This window comes from Rattus norvegicus, chromosome 1, assembly GCF_021556685.1.
Source record: "Rattus norvegicus strain SHRSP/BbbUtx chromosome 1, alternate assembly SHRSP_T2T, whole genome shotgun sequence".
NCBI classification, from domain to species: Eukaryota; Metazoa; Chordata; class Mammalia; order Rodentia; family Muridae; genus Rattus; species Rattus norvegicus.
Window position 1 is genome coordinate 59,020,520 of NC_141534.1, and position 18,668 is coordinate 59,039,187.

General features: G+C 42.4%; 1 long non-coding RNA gene across 1 annotated transcript; it reads right to left on the minus strand.

The window, feature by feature from the left end:
• Positions 1–112: 112 nt before the first annotated feature.
• On the minus strand, positions 113–15,424 carry LOC134482832 (uncharacterized). Its single transcript, XR_015646109.1, has 3 exons — positions 15,326–15,424; positions 13,283–13,405; positions 113–4,015 (listed from the first exon to the last, which is right to left on the minus strand). It is a non-coding gene; the product is annotated as an uncharacterized LOC134482832 (long non-coding RNA).
• Between the last annotated feature and the right edge of the window lie 3,244 nt (positions 15,425–18,668).

Sequence of the window (18,668 nt, forward strand, 5' to 3'; positions counted from 1 at the left end):
CTTCACTCTGTGCTCTGGGTTTACCTGAGCCATAACGATCTGAAACTGAAACCAAAGCCAACTCATTCATTCTCTCTCCCTCATTCTTTCTAAGATGAAGAGCTTCAAAGGATGCATCTATAATTCTTATATTTAATAACTGCTCTTGGTATAATAGGGTGATCTTATATATACATTTTTGACTAGCCTAAAAATGCAAACACGAGCAAGCAATCAGAACAAAACGGAGCCCAGGGACTCACTATATATTTGAGGCTGATCTGGAATTCACTACACAGGCGAGGGGACCGGAAACTAACAATAATCTGCCTCTTTCTGCATTCTTAGAGCTGGCATTAAATGCACATGCCACCACAAATAGCTTTATATGAACATTTTCACAAGCTTTTACATATATTGTGTCTAGAAAAACATTTTATTTACTTAGTATCTAGGGGGGAAACTGACCTTATTTATTTTCTCAACACCTGAATTGTAATTTGTAAATAACAAAGTAACCTTTTTTAGAAGAATTTTTAAAAAGTACTACAACATTGGAGAGCTGGCATTAGTGAATGCCCTGAGACAATGGAGATCCTGCAGGAGTTGGTTTGCTTGGACAGTGAAGGTGCTACAAAAGTGGAAGTCTTGCGTCAGTGGAGGGGCTTGGAAAAAATGGATGTGCTGCCACACTACTGGTCCAGCAACAGTGAATATCATGAGACAGTGCATTTGCAGTGACAGTGGAGCTCCAGCAACTGTGGAATTTGTGTGCCAGTAGAGGTCCTGCAAATTCTAGCTGCTGAGAGTGTCTATGTCCTGCAACCTTGTTGGTCCTGCAACAGTTGAGGTACAGCAACAGTGTAAGTCCAGCTACAGTGGATATCCTGTTATAGTAGAGGTCCTTTAAATTGGCCTTGGTGAGACAGTGGACGTCCTGTGATAGTGGAGGTCCTATGACACTGGAGGGGCTGGAACACTGGAGGTCATGCCAAAATTGCAGTTCTTGTAATGGTTGTGGTGTTGTGACAGTGGAAATCTAGCGACAGTGGACATTCTGTAGGACAGTAGAGGTCCTACAATATAAAAGTCCTTGGACAGTGGAGGTACTGACGCACTGGAGGTCCTGTGAGAATGGAGGTTCTTATAACAGCTGTGACACTGGAAGTACAGCAAATGTAAATGTCCTCTGATAGGAGAGCTCCAACAAACTAAAGTTGCTGAGAGACAGGAGGTCTTCCAACAGCAGTGGTCCTAAGACAGTAGAGATCCTGTAACAGTGGAGAGGCTGAGACCCTGGAGGTCCTTTGACAGTGGACTACTTTGTAACAATAGACGTGCTATGACAAGGGGATTGTACAATAGTAGAGGTCCTTGTTATAGTTGAGGTACTCCAACAGTGGAAGTTTAGGGACAGTGACTTCCAGTGCCCGTAAAGGTCTTGCAATTTGGAGGGTCTGAGACAGAGGAGTTGCCTGACCACAGACGCCCTACCACAATATTGGTCCTTTGACTGTGGAGGTCTTGGGATAGTTCAGGTGCTGGGACAGAGGAAGTTCTGCTACAGGGGTTATCAAAGTGCATGCAAAGAAGAAGCAATGGTGCCAGCCAAACATGACCATGGCAAATATAATGAAGTTTTTCATCCACCCCAACATCATCTTGCTTCTCCAATTGAGTCTGAGACAATTCTAATAACTTATTGTGAAACTGGTTGAAATTTTACAGCTTTACAAATACATCTGAAAGTCTTTCCACCGAGAGGAGGAAGGAGCCAAGGAAATATTTAGGCAAATATTAGCAGGCTTTATCTATGGCTATGGGCACTGTATAAGTTCACAGTGACCTGAAACCAGATTATATTTTGTTAAAGAAGAACAGAAAAGTCAAAAGCAACGACTTTGGCCTTCAACTCAAGACAAATCTGGGCAAATGCTGAACTGGCAGCATGGTGCTTACCCTATTGGTGCACCTGATCTCTTCCTAGGACAACTTTATGGTGGTGCAAAAAAAAAACCAACATATGGATCTTAGGAGTAGGCTTATATTTCACTGTTGTATTTGACTCTGTTGACATACAACAGTTCAGAAGACAGGTTGTAGCAGGTGTGTACCCTGCTCACTGTGGGTTGTCAGAAGAGACAGCTTAGCCTATTACTGAAAGTAAATCCAAACTATGGGCTGACAGTCACAGAGGTGATGATGTACCCCTGGTCAATGAAAACTGGAAGAGGTTCACAAATCCTTATGAAGAAGTGATCCCTCTCATGCCAGATTCTCCAAAAGAGGAAGAAACGTAATATATTGAGGTTTGAGGTAAAATATTATAGATTCATTGCATCAAAAAGGTATAAACAGAACATGGCATCCTATTGCTTAATGTAACATCAAGTTATACACAGGAATTGCTGCACAACACAGGCTCAGCAGCTTTGTCCAGTTACGGTCCCCTTCTCTACCCTTGCTGATTTCCCTCTAGGACTAAATAGGAATAGAAGTGAACACAACATAGACACATTGTTCTCCTCATCTTCCAATGGCCTAGTGTATCCCTATGATCATAAGGCTAGTCAAAGAGGAAGCAAAGAGCCATTGGCCATGCCCTTCTTCTTTTCAGGACACTACCGACAACACCCACAGCGAACAAAGCATACATACACACCAGAAGTGTCCTGTGTCTTCACTCGCCAATAAGCCACATTTGGAAGAGCTGTAGCAACGAGAAAACAGAGGACAACCTACTTTCCAGCTGTCCTTCAGCAGAGAGCAGGACATTCCCCATCTGGGGATTTCCCAGAGGCATTAAAGGATGAACCAATTCCAATGGGGAAATTCACTGATGAAGTTGTGTTGCTGCTTTCCTTCAAGAATGAAACCTTACAAGGGGGTGGAGGAAGAGTTTTCTCCCAGAAATGAGGCCAAGGGAGATTTTCCAGAGAACATGCAGATGGCAAAACCCAAGTGCCTTTGTACTTTGTCCTTCCCAGTTTGCTCTGTGCTCATTCTTCCTCTGGCTCTGTTTTCCAGTTCCCCATAATTCTTACCTTCTTATATCTTCTAAGTATTTTATGATACTTCCCCCAACCCAAGCCTTCTCCCTCCTCTGGATTTCTTCTCTTCCCAGCAAGGACTCAATATGACGGCTGTGTAGCCCACTCTAGAACGTGGTGCAGCTGAATGCATCCATTCACCTGAAGTTTATCACACTCTAAAAACACCAGCTTCCACAAAGTGAGGTGGAGAGTGGTATGAGCTCATGAAGTCTTCCATAGTTTACTGGTCCAAGCACACACGGCATTTATCACAAGAGCTATAGAACAAATTTTTATGCTTTCAAAAGTAGCATCACATTTCATTCAGCCTCAAATATAAACAGCAATGACTTTGAAAAATTGAAATTACAGTTGCTGCAACAGTGCAGATCCTGTCAAGAGGTAGGTCCTGCGACAGTGGAGGCACTGAAATAGCGCCGGTTCTGTGACAGTGAAGGTCCTTTGAAAATCGATGCACTGAGATCAAGGAGGTCAATCTACCTACAGGGGAGCTGCTGCACAATTGAAGGTTCTGCTACTGTGGAGGTCCTGCAAAATTGGAATTGATGATACAGGGGTATTCCTGTCACTGTAGAGATCCTGTGGCAGTGAAGTTGCAGAATCATGGGAGATCTTGCTTCAGTTGATGTCCTGAAACACTTTAGTTGCTAGGGGTGGTGCTACGACAGTGGAATTCCTGGGATAGTGGAGGTTATAGGACAGTGGGTGTCCTGAGACAGTTGTAGTGCTCCGACAGTGGAAGTCCTGTGACAGTGGAGGTCCCGCAATAGTAGTGTTGCTTGGACAGTCCAGTTCTTGGACAAAGGAGGTCCTGTGACACTTGAGATGCTGAGACTCTTGAGCTCCTGAACAGTAGAAGTGCTGTGATAGTTGAAGTGCTGAGACACTTATGGTCCTGTAACAGTGTAGTTGACACACAGACAGTGGACTTCCTGAGGTAGTGGTGGTGCTTAAACAGTGGATGTCCTGTGACAGAGGAGGTCCTGCAATAGAGGAAGAACAATATATGCTGGCTGATGACCCATAGCTTCTAGAAAATAGACCACCAACCAATATATATCAGAGGATGGCATTATTTGAAACCAATGGGATGGAAGACCCTTGGTCCTGTGGAGATGTGATGCTCGAACATAGGAGGAGGCTGGAGTGGTGGGTTTCGAAAAGTTGGGTGAGTTTTGTAGCAGCATCATAGTGGCAAAATGGAGGGAGGAGGGAGAAGATGTAGGAGTGGGCATTTGTGGATTGGCACCTAGAACGTGGGACATCATTTGAGATTTTAAAAACAGTGGAAATGATAAGGTTTACATTGTCTGACCCAAACCTAAGGGATACTACATTAGGAACACAAAAACCCACAGGTGCTCACCAACAATCAGATAAAATTTGGCCTTTGGCGGTCTACTCCAAAGAAACTCTTCCAAGAACACTGTTTAGTTTTTTCAAACAAAGTTTAAAACTCTTAAGTGTACTCTCAAATCTGCCTTAATTCGCATAAATCGGTCAAAACTGTTGGCTTTGTAAATACTTCTATCTTGTCCCAATAGTCACATGCTGGTCATACCAACAACAAGATACTTGTCAAGGTGGGGGTCAATCAACATGGGATCCTTGTTCCAACTGGGCATGCAGACCTTGAGCTCACCTTCAGTTTGTCACACACACACACACACACACACACACACACACAAACATGCACACACACAGAGAGAAAGAGAGAGACAGACAGACAGACAGACAGACAGACACAGATTCATAAACACATGCACACACACACACACAGAGACACACACACCCATGAGAGAGTGAGAGATCGAAAGTTAGGTAGAGAGAGAAAGAGAGAGAGGGGGGAGAGAGAGAGAGAAGAGAGAGAGAGAGAGTTCTTATCATCTACTTTCTAATGCATATTGTGTGCTCTTGGAGCTGAGCACAGAGACATGCACATGTAAACCAGTCATGTACACCTAGGAACATTTTCTGATCAGTATTTTCTCTTCTTTATGCAGTTCTTAAATTATCTTTAAGAGAAAGTAGCGCATTGACCTACCATGAAATCTTGGACCTAAAGGTACATTTTAATACAAAGCTTATATATGACTTACAGATGACTCCAGTAGGAAATACATTAAGTTCAGAATCATTCAATCAGAAACCCTTAATGTATATACACCATTCTCACTGCCTTCACTTAACCTCATGTTTGGACCACTGTTCCTAGCTGGAGACTCCTGTTTATCTCCCAGAATAAAAGGGAGGCTCCATGCTCAAGTGGAACAGGAGATTCAAGGTGGGACTGTTGGGTGACATTACAGTGAACACCAGGGACTGCCCCACAGAGGCAGGTAGTGGCCCTTTCTTTCCTCCTGGGGAAGCAGTATCTACATTGTCCTGAGCAGAGAAGGATCCTCTCATTCTAGCAGATATTCTGGATGATACAGGAATGTGAATAGATTATGAGATCACTTTACCACATTTCTTTCTGAGGCAGAGACCCTTGAGACCCTTGGCTCAGGAGTAACAGTTCCAGATAGCAAGGTGAGGTCAGTGAGGGCCCTGTGTTCACCTATGAATAGTAATTTATGTTAATCACCGAATCTTTAAAACTTACAGCATGTGGGAGAAAAGTCTCCCAGGAGTCTCAGCTAAAACTAATCAGTGAGTTTTTAAGAAAAAGCACAAGTAGGAATTTTAAATTCATGTGATTGCTACAAACAAAGCAAGACACTGTCACTAGATCACCTTTGTGTAAGGGCCCTGACGACATACACAACTTAAGATGTGAAGTGCTCAGCTAGCACGCTTCGTGGCATGAACCCAAGACACAGTTTCTCTGTGTCTCATCCCCTCAAGCATGGTCCACAAACAATGGCAACAAACCTTCTCTTCCTCAGAGTTCAAAGTTACCTTTACTGTTAGTGATAGTTTCCACAGTTAACTAACCTCTACTGGATAGACAGGTTTGACTAACCTTCTCTGAGCTTCTCCCAACCATGTACAGATGGGACATCCCTCTGCACATGAGGCCTGTTCCTCTCAGGCCTGCTGTTCTCCTTCCCAGATTAGAAACTGGATACTTTCAAGCCTACATTCTTTAGTCATCTATCAGATGATGATGTAGAGCACCCAGCTCCTCCTGTACCATATCTGCCTAGATGCTGCCATGCTCCCACCTTGATGATAATGAAGCAAACTGCTGAACTTGTAAGCCAAACCAAAAGCAGTGTTCTTATAAGATTTGCATTGGTCATGGTGTCTGTTAATAGCAGGAAAACACTAAGTAAGTCACTTTCTACCTCAGATTACAAGGTCAATTGAGTGATGTCATCACCTGAGGAGACATGGCCTTATATTAAGGTTCTAATCTCCTAAGTAATTGCAGGCTCTCTTCTGGCCTAGGCATTGGCTATAATATTAATCTTCCCAGTGTCCTTTTCTCTGTAAACTATACATTTTGCATTTCAATTTGCCCCATTTGCTCTTTTTCATTGAAGTCCTATAACCTCAGTATAACAGAGGCCATACTGGGCTCTCTTCAAATTTTCATCGAAGAAATTTGTTTATTACTTTTTAATTCAGCCTCAGGTAGGTTTTTACGAAGTGGTCGGAAAGAAGCCACATTTTGTAAAACCATCATACAAATTATCCCAGACCAGTTACAAATATTATTGCCTTCTGAATCCCCTTGTCCTGGGCTTCCACATTCTGGATAGGTCTTGGCACTCCTGACTCCCAAGCTCCTGCCAGTATACCCCATTAAACTCTTCTTAGAGCACTGGGCCACTTCTAGATCAAAGTTCTGAATTCTTGCATATTTTCCAAAACAAATAATAAGCACAAAGTGGCATGGTCAGGTATCACAGAGCAAGAGTCCACTCTATTACATCCCCTTCTGCATTAGTTACCTTAGTATTTCTGTGACAGAAATGCCATGAGCACAGCAAACTATAAAACATGTAGGCGATTAGTGATCCTATTTCACAGACCACCTGTTACCATAGGTTAAGTTCCATGACTACAGTGCACAGTGGAAGGAGCAGGAAGCAGAGGACTCACATCTGGAATCACAAGTACAAAGCAGACAGTGCACAGAGAGTGGTGCAGAGCACTAAAACCTCAAAGCCCAGCCCCACTGGCATTCTTTCTCCAGCAAGAGCACACCTCCTGAGTCTTCCCAAACAGAGTCACCAACTGGGAAAGGAGTACTCAAATGCCCGAGACAGTGGAGGATAGCTCATGCAAAATGTCATGATGATTCAGGAATTCGAATCAGTAACATAGAGAACCTTCACTCTGGGTCAATGTGTGTTGCTGCAGAGCCAGCAAGCTGCTCTCTCTCCACTTGAACATAAGATGTGGATTAAGTAAAAATGTAAACAAGCATCTCCATGGAAAATCAACAGCCCTGTTAATCTGGTAATACTTATAGGATAAGTCCAGAGGTGCTGGATACTGAAATCACAGAAGAAGCCAACACAAACTCAAACCCTTTAGTCTATAGGAATAAATATACGACAGAAGTCAAAATGGATAACGATATGGAGCAAACACTCACTCAGCAGATAAAATTACACCTAGCCCTTACTCACAGACCTACTTCATAAACAGTGTACATTCTGCTGGTACCTACTCAACACAATCCTAAATGCTGCAATCAAACCAAATGGTTTCTTACTTTGTTGAGTATGACTTAAAAACACTGAAGTACTCTGAAGGAGGTTAATGGAATCTTCTCAGGGCCTGGGGAAGATGGCTAAGGGAGTACAGATTAACAAAGCAACACAACCCAATTTCCCCACCAGCAAGCAGAAACCGGCCTGATGTCAGTTGCCAATTCCGGAGGGTTTAAGAGAAGCCTGCAGACTGGAAGGACTGAGGTAGGAGAGATTAAAGTACAGTTACACTGAATGCTCACTTGAGGAATGGGAAGGGTAGAAACTGGAAAGTGCTCTGTGTGTGTGTGTGTGTGTGTGTGTGTGTGTGTGTGTGTGTTCCATGCATGTGTTTCTGTGTGAGTGTGGTTGGGTTGTTGCTGTTGTGTGCTTAATTTGAGACAGAGTGTTACCACAAACTGAAGCTGTCCTAAAACTCACCCTGTACACAAGGGTGGTTTGGACAGTAAAGAGACCTTCTCTCTCATGAAAGGGGGATTAATGATGTGTAGCACAAGCTATGTGTGAATGTAAATTTCAAAATCTTAAGATTGTATAAATCTCCTTTGGCTTGCTTTAACAATACTGGTGATTATAGCAATATATGGTACACTGAGGACAGAACGGAATATATAGTGTGAGCTTTTGAGAAGGTTCAGAGGTAAAAGGAATAGCTGATAATCTGAGTTTAGTTCCAGAGGCACTGTTAATAATCAAACACAAATGTAGCCGAGTTTTATCCCGTGTAAAAATCATTCAGGGCATCCAGTCAGAGATTAAAGTATTTTTGGTGTTGTGATGCTACACAATCATAAGACTGATTCCTGTGTAACAGGCTAGTGGAGCAGACAGTAATCAACAGGACACGAGAAAACATACAGAGCAGGAACTAGAGAGAAAGCTCAGGATTTCAGAGCACTGGCTGCCTTTCAGAGGACCTTCACTTGTTTTCAACATTTCCAAGTCAGCTCACAGTCATGTGCAACTCCAAGATCTAGAATATCTTACCCTCTTCAGGTTTTGTGGGCACTACATAATACACACAGTGCACGTATACTCATGTACACCCTTGTTGGATGACCATAATCCAACCACAGCAGGGACAGAGCTTGCCACCCTCAAGCTTGCCAATTTTAAGGAGGAAGCCTTCTTGTTAAAAGCACTGGAGAACAGCAGGCACAAGGACACCTGACTCACACATTCGACCCGAGGTCTTGAGATGGAAGACACACATAACTCTGGCCTTCTCACTGAAGAGAGGTCATCCTTGGGTAAGGAGCTTTCATCTGATCCTGTTTTCCTCTTGGATCCCATTACAGAAAAGCATTTGTGTTTGTCCAAGTCTGCACAGGTTCCCAGCACCCTTCCTAGTCATGTCAGACAAATCCATATGGAAACCACTGTGTAACTGGAGTCCTAGTCTATAGCATCTCTCTCCTTCATGCTACCCTCCTTTTATACTGCAGATTTCATAGGAAATCATATTCTTTGTGTACTTACAAATCCCATGTTGTTTACATGTGGCTAATGTTTCGTCCTCAGCATGCTTGCCTGGAGACAGGGCTGGATGCAGGTATTCTGTAGACAAGGCAAGATGCAGCTCCTCTGGAAGCCATAGGACACCAGCGTCACAGCTGTAGTGCAGTGCATGCATGGCATGCATTCACAAAGAAGACTGTAGCCCCAAGGTCAGGTACATCCACAGGGTACTAAGGAGAGGGACCTGATTGCTACTGTTGATGCTGCATTTCCTCTTTGTTCTGACTGTTTTAACTGGAATTGCCCCCACACGCAAAATTCCTAAGATATCTGACAGCCACACACAGATGCACATGCAGGTAAAACACAAATGCATGTGAAATAAAAATAAATAATTTTAAACTGGAGAGAGAGAGAGAGAGAGAGAGAGAGAGAGAGAGAGAGAGAGAGAGAGAGAGAGAATGGTGTTTATAAAAGAAAAACTTACCCTCAAAACCTATTTACTGTCCTGAAACTTCTTTCTCATGGGCAGAGGAACATAGACATGAAATTCTTTCTCTCTATACTTCTCAGTGTGTGCTGGGGTACTCTAGAATACTGGTTATTTGGTGAAATGTTGAGGGGTTTAGAAAGATGAACATCATGTTGCAAGTCAGTGGTCTTTAGTCCCTCGTGAGTTCCGTGATTTCAGCTGAGGATCTCTTGCAATGGGTTCTGTATCCAGAGTTATAATCATGAGCTGTGGAACTTCATTTGCTACATGGATACAGGGGCCCCAGTGTAGTCATCTGTTACTTCCCCAACCCATGAGCATGACCCAGGCCCAGTCACAAGTCAGAATTTGGTCCTCAGAGACGCCACTAGGAATGTATGTAGACAAAAGAAAGAAGTCTGGGAAGGGTAAGGAAGAAGAGTGTCAGGTTGAAGCCTGTTTCAAATTCAGAATAGCAGTGTATGTATTTCAGTTAACTGCTTTCATAATTCCCTCATCTGTGAAATCTTAAGACTTGTTAGATTAGATCTTATAGCCAGAGAGCTAACACCACTGAAGCCAAAACTTTATACAGATAGGCTATCAGGAGTGTCACCCATGTTTACTATCTCTGCTTCCAGAAGAGGTGCAGACAAATATTTCCTCACTCATGGTGAGTACAACACAAAGGAAACCAGTGCATGCTCCTTACACCCCTGAGGACTTCCCAGGGTAGGGGTTCCCAGCACACTGGGATCTGACAGTGAAAGTGTCTGTGATTTGATTAGGGCACTAGGTACTACTTACATCACTTTTCCAGTGATGGCACTGCAGAGATCAGACAGTAGTTAAACTTGAAAGCTCATCACATTCAACTTCTTCCTGTGCTCCTAACACACCTGATCCCCACACCCTAAGAACTGGCAGCCCCTTTAAGATGCTGCTGTATTCACACCCTGCCTCCCTAGACTCTGGACTCTTCCTCATGATGCTCTGCTCCTATCTCCCTTGCACCCAGCTTTTTACTCCTTTATTTTTATTTCATGTTCCCACCTCCTGCATGTGTTCTGAGTGGGTCAGCTATGGGTAGGATCATGAAATATGTGGCTGTACACACACACACACACACACACACACACACACAGACACACACACAGACACACACACAGGTACCAATTTAAGACAAGGCAGACTGTTTATATGCAGGGGATACAATGCCTTCAAGAATTGGGATCCTGAAAAAAGAGCAGTACACTTCAAACCAAAAATCCAAGGAAAATAAACAACTGGAGTGTCAGTGGAGGTTGTGTAAGAAGAGTGTCAGAAGAGCCTGTGAGAAGGTGAAGGGTACACTGAACACTCAGCCAAACAGGAAACATCTGCATCTGAACTGTGCAGCATCCACCCTGCAGTGTGGCATGCTGTGGGGGTGTCTGAGAAACCATATCTCATCACCTGAGTTTGCACGTATTTATACCAAGTCTTTGGGTGTAGGAGGTGACTACTATATCTATAGATTAATTAAAATTAATATGGATGAATTTATCATGCATAAACAGTACAACAAAGTTGTCCAGACCCAACTGATGGATGTATCATTAATGGATTATTCCTTAAATACTTCTGATCACGAGGATGAAATATTTAGGATTAATCTCTGTTCCACTAGTGGATGACTCACCAAATGTGCACCACACTGGAGCAGACCAACCATCAAAGGAAAGCTACCGTTCTTTTAATCTTTTGCAACTGCAGTAGACTATGCAAAGCAAACACTCACATGTGTCTCATCAGTCAATCAGTCTACAGGACAGAGATTACCTATGCCAGTCTCAGGGACAGAACAGCATTTTCTGTTTCCAATTCAACTACCTTTTTTCTTTAACCTGCAGCCAGGCTTTGTGGGAGAAGCTGAGATGGTGGGCAATGAAAGGTGGATGTTGGAAGGAAGCTAGAGCATGGTGGGATTTTATAAGCCAAAGAAGTGAAATTCGTATTTAATTCCCTTAGACAACTGGTCCAGGTGCAGTGTTCCTGATGGTGGCTCGGTGCTCCAGCTGTGGATTCAGGGAACTCAGAACATCATACTGAAAATAATCTCTCAGACTGCAGAGTCAAATTCCTGCTGGTGCTCCAGTCCCATCAGAGAAGAAATTAAGTCCCTCCTCCTATGGATCCTCTCATTTTTGTCATTCTCTCCTGCAGGAGATTCAGTCCTTCCTCTGAGGGGGCTACTCATACCTGCAAGTGATTTAGACCTTCTTGAAGGGAATTCTGTCTCCAGATTGGGATGCAGACCCTCCTGTTAGAGAATTAACTCTCTGAATCTTCTCACAGAGTATGTGTGACTACCTGGAGACAGCATTATCTGCACTTCTAAACTCTGATTGGTAAAGAAAACCCACGGTATGAGTTTGAAAACCTGTGAGTTATATACTGAGTAATGAAAACCTATGAGTTCTATACTGTTGATTTCTAAATGTATTCAGTTGATTATGAATTATTCTGCATTATTTTGATGAAATTTACTTACTTCCTAGATTTCAAACAAAAATAGAAGCTATAGTTAAAAGTTTAGGGTGTGTTTGGCCAAATATTTACAAAATATTTTTGATTTTTATAAAAGTTGGTGTACGACATAGAAATTTTCCCCTATTTTGTTTTGTTTACTGCTAGGATATAGAAATGCTTTATTTCTGCTGACAGAGCTTATATTCATTGGTCTTGTATAACTCACTGTTGTGTGTTCAACTTTAGCAGATTCCTTAGGGTCTCTGCCATTTATAACAGGATTCCATCTAAAAGTCGACTGCCTTGTTCTTCCTTTCTGAGGAGATGCCTTTTGTTCAGTTTTCCCCCGTAAATGACAGAGCTATACTGTGAGAACAATGATGGACAGCAGTGCCAGAAAGACCTGGGACACATTTACAAAGTCTGGTCCAATTAGAATGGGGCATGGTGAGATAGTTCTGTCAGGTTTGCTCTGACCCTATGAGTCTCTCTTCACTACCTTCACTTGGACAAGTTGTAACCCAATTAATATGGTGAAGGATGAAGTCCCTGACACTTAGTAGGTGACACTTAAAGACAGTGCCTTCCACGTGATCCATTCAAGGAAACCTGAAAGGTGGTCTCTCTTGTAATGACATTGGTGTCCTTATGAAAGGGACCCTAAAGTCACAGACACTTGAAGAGGCAGAGAGAGACCACAGGGCACCAAGAGGAACCAGCTACCTACAAACGGAGGAGAACTGGAGCCAACTCTTGGACCCCAGTCCTCCAAACAGAAGCCAACAGAAACCTCTGCTCAGTTCTGCCTGCAGCCCACAAACACTGCAGTGTGCATTCTTGGTGTGCTCCAGAGCCTGAAAGTCGCTGCTCTAACCCCAGCTCTGCCGTGGGGTTGATGGAAGTCTTGTCTATCTTGGGGTGGATGGAAGTCTATCTCTCAAGGTGAGGTAAAGTGGTCCTGAGTTAGGTGCCAAGGTCCAGTCTCAGGGGGAAGCTTCCCGATAGCTAAGCTTGAGCTTGAAGCAGGCAGAGCTGTGCTCTCCCTAAGGAATGTAGCACTAGTTGCCAGAATAGAGGTTTCTTCTTTCAATGTACACTTAGGCAAATTTGCAAAGATCCAAAATGCTGGCTGTGGTTCTCACCAGATTCCTTGGAGTATGCCCACAGAGTTCCTTGTCTGCTCCTGGGAATCCAAGCCTTGTCCTTGAAGGGGCTGCTCATGCACTCATCTGACTTCTTTGGTCAGGAAGCACACCTGCTAAAAACTGAATTTTAAGAGGCAGTAAGATCAGAGTAAGGACTAAAAGAGCTCGAAGGGGCTCGAGACCCCATGTGAACAACAATGCCAAGCAACCAGAGCTTCCAGGGACTAAGCCACTTCCCAAAGACTATACATGGACTGACCCTGGGCTCCAACCTCATAGGTAGCAATGAATAGCCTAGTAAGAGCACCAGTGGAAAGGGAAGCCCTTGGTCCTGCCAAGACTGAACCCCCAGTGAATGTGATTGTTGGGGGGAGGGTGGTAATGGTGGAGGATGGGGAGGGGAACACCCATAAAGAAGGGGAGTGGGAGGGGTTAGGGGGATGTTGGCTCAGAAACCTGGAAAGGGAATAACAATCGAAATGTAAATAAGAAATACTTAAGTTAATAAAAAAAAAAAAAAAGGACATAGAGACAGGAGGAACTGCATCCTGAACTTTTGTGTAGGAAGTTTGGCTTGGACTGATCAAGTATCAGAAGGACCATGAATTCCCTATGGCCAAATTAGCTAGGGCTAAGTTTATACCAAGAGAGCTCCTTGAAATACCTGATCTGCAGTTTGCGCTCCCTTCTACAAGCAACTACTCAGTGAATATAAGTGACTACATCCAGGTTACTTAGTTGGCTGCTAAGTGTAAATCTCCTTTTACTTGTATTTAAACATATGGTTCACATAACCATTAAATGGAAAAGCCCCAGTGGTATTAGTTATAAAGGTGCTCACATAATAAGTTTTTGCCAAGAAATTTTCAGTAATTCATGTAAAAATCTATATGGAGAATGCAGTATAGTACAGTCAAATCACAGGCTTTATAATCCCATATTTAAAATTTGATATGATTACAAATATTAAAGCAGGACTATTTTAAATAGTCTAATATATTTAATTTAGAATTAATCTGTTTTGCAATGCACCAATCAGCCATAATGTAGGTTAGCTTGTTTCCTAAGTCATGTGTTTTAAGAGGCGTACCAGTCTACCAGCTAAATTTGAAACACCTTTTACAGGATTGTATTATTTAGGTACCAGGAATATTAAAGAAGATGAAAAGAATAGGAAAGTTAAAATGATTTAGTAAGCATTAAGTTTTATGGATGCATAACAGCTTAAATCTTGATGAGATATGTGTCAGAAAACTAGTAGGGGGAGCATAAGTAAAGGAATGATCCTATCAGTGCCTCTAAACCATAAAATGCATTCCTACAGTTATCTGAACTCCATTGACTACGGAAGTCAAGGTAAAACACACACACACACACACACACACACACACACACACACACACACACACACAAAAGAGGCAGATAAGATCATCTTTCTGATTATGTTCACAGCATAGACCTCTTTGTCTTTTTTTGTTTTTTAATTTTTTATTAGATACATTTCTTTACTTACACTTCAAATGTCATTCCCCTTCCCGGTTTCCTGTTCATAAATCTTAGGTGGGGCTGCTGTAAGGTTCAGATTCTTTGCTTGGGAGCCATTACCACACATGATGTTCATATTTTTGTTCACTTTTATCAATCTATTTTTCTGCGGCGTGCTCTAAGAGGGCATCGAGTAGGGTTACATAATTATTGGTATTAACAGCTGTACTCCCAAATCCTACTCAGTATGGAGTCTGCTGATGTTCAGCATAAGGAGGTGCCAAGTCAGGGAACCTTCATGTGCTGATGCAGCAAATGAGAGTCCACAGAGGCCCCAAGTGGGAGATGGAGGAAGGAGCCATAAGGACAGTTGGGAGAAAACGGGTCAACTTCCCTAAGATTCGGAAAGAAGCAGTTGGTCTCCATCCCGAGGGAACTAAAGCTAAGACTCACAAAATAGTGCTACTAAGCCAACCCAAATTCTCTTATTTTTTCTCACATCCCTGAGAGAAGAAAGGAGTCATTTCAAACTCCATGGGCTCCCCTCATACTCACTGGAATTGGATAGTGAAACTGCCATAACCTCTGTTCTGAAAAATCCCCTCAGGAACTAATGAAGGGCGTGGCTAAGTCCGAGAGAGGAGGGGCGGGTATCGTTCATTGGCCACTCATGCGCGCGCATGAGCTCTATGCCTATACACTGAAGTTTTCCAGGCTACCTTTCAGGATCCTTCGCATTTACAGTGCTTGTAAAATACAAATCAATTTACTGTGGCATTGAATACCCATCTCAGCTTTTTAAACCCTCAAACATGCTTCCCCTTTCTTAAAGTTCCTTTGCATTATTTATAGGACACTGCTGAGTGTCATAGGCTACAGGTAACAGTACTCAAAGTCATTCCCTGTTCATCTGAACTTTACATCCTTTCACCAGCAACTTCCCAACTCCATCCTTACATTTCACCCAAACCCTGAGATTTGGACACTGTCCTGCTCCCCGTGCTAAAGCACAGTAGTCATGAGGGTGAGGGGACACAACATCCCACTGACCCTTCAGCCGGCTGGAACGAATCAGTGTATCTTGTGCCATGATAATAAAACATACCTTCCTTCCATCAGTACTGAGTGGCCACTTACATTTGAAACGTGAATGGCCAGAAGACCTTTAAGGCAATGGCTTATCTGTGCGTAGTTTGGGGAGTCCAGGCCTTAGGAAAACATTTCCCAACAGTAGTGTATGCTATTCAATGTGATCTTGCAACACTTATTCACATCTGACCTCACTGTCCAGGGATGGCCAAGTCTACTTCACTACAGGTCTCACAAACACACATGCAGTGTTTTTAGATGCTTGCAAGTTCTTGAGTGCATCTGTCTTCCCATGCACTAGGGACAGCAGGTACCTGCTCTTATTTGGGAGGTATTTTTATGCTATCAAAGGCTGCCCATGTGCTGCAGACACAAGGAGAATGCACTTCCTGGGCAAGACAAGTGTGCAAATCCTTCATCAGCTCTCTGGGACACTCTATTCTCTTACAGAGGAAAAAAACAAAGACACGCTTTCAAATAGGAAACTCGATAAACGTAAAAAGTACTAATGGTTGTATTTCAACAATTGATCGTACAGCTCTTATTAAAAAGAATTTTTGGGTTTCAAATGCTTCCGTTTTATTTAAAATTGTGATTATTTCCCTGATGCACAGATTTCTATGGAGCAGAAAGTTCTTCTGAAACCATATTAGAGATTCTGAAAAAGAAAATGTGTTGAAATCATAAAGTCACCTTTCACACAAAATAAGCAAACTGAGGCCTTTCTCCCATAGCTCAACTGAGGAATGAGGATGCAAAATTCAGGAATTAAAATTAAATAAATCTGTTAGGCTGAGAAAGAGATGCAGACTCAACTGACACAAGTTTTCTTATAGCACTTATGTCACAGCAGGCACAGCAACACGCTTCTTCCTTTCCTGACAGTTTTTATAAATCTCTTTACTAAATTTACAACTTCTGAGATAGCTGTGTTTGAAAGCCACCCATGAGCTCCCATTTATCTCAGACGTCTTTGTTCCTACCTGCAAGAATGCTGTGTAATGCTGTGAGAGTTCTAGTCTTTGGAACCTCTGAAGTATTAGTTAACTCTAATAGAACTGTCACCTTTGCTTTCCACCAATGACTAGTGTTCTGGTGATTTGAAGTGATAAAAATAAAATCCCTAGCATCAAATCTGAAACCTTTCTCTAGAATTTTGGAAATTAAATTATGAATTAGATATTCAATCTCAAACATTTACATTGGATCAGGAGGCTCACATTTTAGACGAATGATGTGTTGTGCGCCTTACATTAACAACTCCTTGCAGCCAACTAATGCAAATTAAAGAACGTACAGGCAACATTTCACCTGCCCTAAGAGACCTGTCTCCTGCATACAGGGTCCCCAATGACACAGGAATGCCCTAGGCTGAGAGGCCTGTCTCCTGCAGACAAGAGCAATTCTCAAATTCATCTAGAATGACAAAAAACACAGGATAGGGAAAATATTCTCAACAATAAAAGAAATTCTGGGAGAATCAGCATGCCAGAGACACAGTAGTGCTCTGAAATTTTCGGCGACCACTGTCTGGTAGGAAAATGGAGTTTTTAGAAAAAACTGAAAGATAATGTCTAGGCCTACTGCCCTTGGAATGACAATGGAAAAGGTAGGGTAGAGGAAACACCCTGTCATCTTTAAAGCCCTTCATTCTGCCTTCTGGGTCCAAGATTGCCAATGCTAACAAGAACGGGTAACTTCACCTTTGTCAGATCTCTAAGAACTAGGCAGGATTTTTCTTGGTAAAGTAAGACAAAATTTCTTGGATGTGGAACATCTCTCAATTGCAACCATTTCAGAAAAAGAAATTAAACATCACTTAGAAGGACATTTGTTCCTTCCTCTTCAGGCCCACCCCACAAATCGACTGCCAAGGTCAGACCTGCTTGAGTACAGGTGACCTCTCTCTTCTCACTTACTGTTCAGTTCATTCTCAAGCTCTGTTACTTTACGAGAAGCTTCCACTTTGTCAGACACATCATGACTTTTTGAGAAGTTTTGGGGATGCTCTTTAAAAATCAGGTTTTCATGGTCTCCAGAACTGCCAGATAAGTGTGCATCTTGGCTGGACAAGAGGAGAACACAAAAGATTATGCATAAAAATACAACTAACTAGCCTAACTAAATTTTCATCTAAATGTTCATGTTTCACTGAGAGCTGTTCATTTTTGCACATTATTTCAGTTATTTTATGTATTGTGGCTGAAACAAACTATACCTACTCTACGGTCTGAGCAGAACTTTAAAATCCAATCTTTGCTCATCAACTAAATGTCAGTTCAAAGAAAAGGCAGGATTTGTGGCATAACCCTATAAGCAACCTGGCCAAAAAGGTATGAGTACAACTTAAAATATATCAAAAGTGTAATAAACCAAGAAAGAATTCCATGCAGAAAAGGGGCAAAATAAACTCTTGACTGTGACTTTCAAAAATAAATATGTGCACTATAGATGGCTCAGTGATCAACTGATGATTACATAAATGCTAGGAAGAACAGGCAGCCAGCTTAGCCATTGAGAGACTCTCTTTCATTGAGCAGGGAGAGTAAATAGAGGATAATTTCCGTCAACCTCAGGGCAAGCCTCCACACGCAACTATGTACACAGATGTATATGGTGGTCCAACATAGCCACACTTAAAAGGGAGAAAGAAAATAACAAAGCAAGGGTGCTCAATTTCATTAAGCATCAGAATTTAAATATTTTGGCCATGTAAACCTGCTTAACTATGGGGGTAGTTTAAAAGTACACCATTTTCACAAACTTTTCCCCTTTATATTACTGAGAGCTAGAACAACCCTGATTAATG